Raw genomic sequence first — 785 nt, 5'->3', positions numbered from 1 at the left:
GTAGGTCGAATTTCAATTTGGCATCAAAAAGCACTCCCAGATCTTTGTGATTGCTAACAACCTCTAATACACTTCCCTGAATGTTGTACTGAAATATATCATCTGCCTTACGAGAAAAACGTAAGCATTTACATTTATCTATGTTCAGGGGTAAGTAATTATTAGAACTCGATTGCACTACGGAATCGACATCAGCTTGTAGTTTTTGACAATCCGAGTAGTCTTTTATTTGGTAGTTCAGCTTCAAATCATCTGCAAACAGCAAAACATTTGCATATACTTGATTACTTCGGTCAAGTCATTAATTAATTAAGATTATAAATAACAATGGCCCCAAGTTTGACCCTTGTGGCACCCCGATGGTACACTGAACACCTTAGATGTAGCCGTTTAGTTTTAAAGTGAAAATTCGTTCGTTAGCACGCAACGCAACCAAAATGTTCCTGATAATAAAATATTTTGATTGGCTGGGTCACGATTGCTACCACTGCGTGATCTTTAAAGAAAAGTCAAATTAAAAAATCCGCGTTTATTAGTGCGACCAGTTGGTTTACCAAATTAAAATTGTGATTATCTCGCGTCCGAAACTGAACATAAAATTGTAATTCGGGTAGGGAACTACCACTGGATAATCGCGTGGTTCTCGTCGATAAGTAAATTAGTGCTGAATTCGTCAAGGTCGAAGGTTGTATTATATTAATTTGTACGCATGTTACGCGAGTTTAAAGTACAGTTACAGTCGATACAGGTGATTAAGTGACTGTGTCACTAAAAAGGGAATTATT

The sequence above is a fragment of the Photinus pyralis genome, unplaced genomic scaffold (genome assembly GCF_008802855.1).
Source record: "Photinus pyralis isolate 1611_PpyrPB1 unplaced genomic scaffold, Ppyr1.3 Ppyr1.4_LG2, whole genome shotgun sequence".
Taxonomy (NCBI): domain Eukaryota; kingdom Metazoa; phylum Arthropoda; class Insecta; order Coleoptera; family Lampyridae; genus Photinus; species Photinus pyralis.
This window is presented reverse-complemented; position numbering follows the sequence as displayed.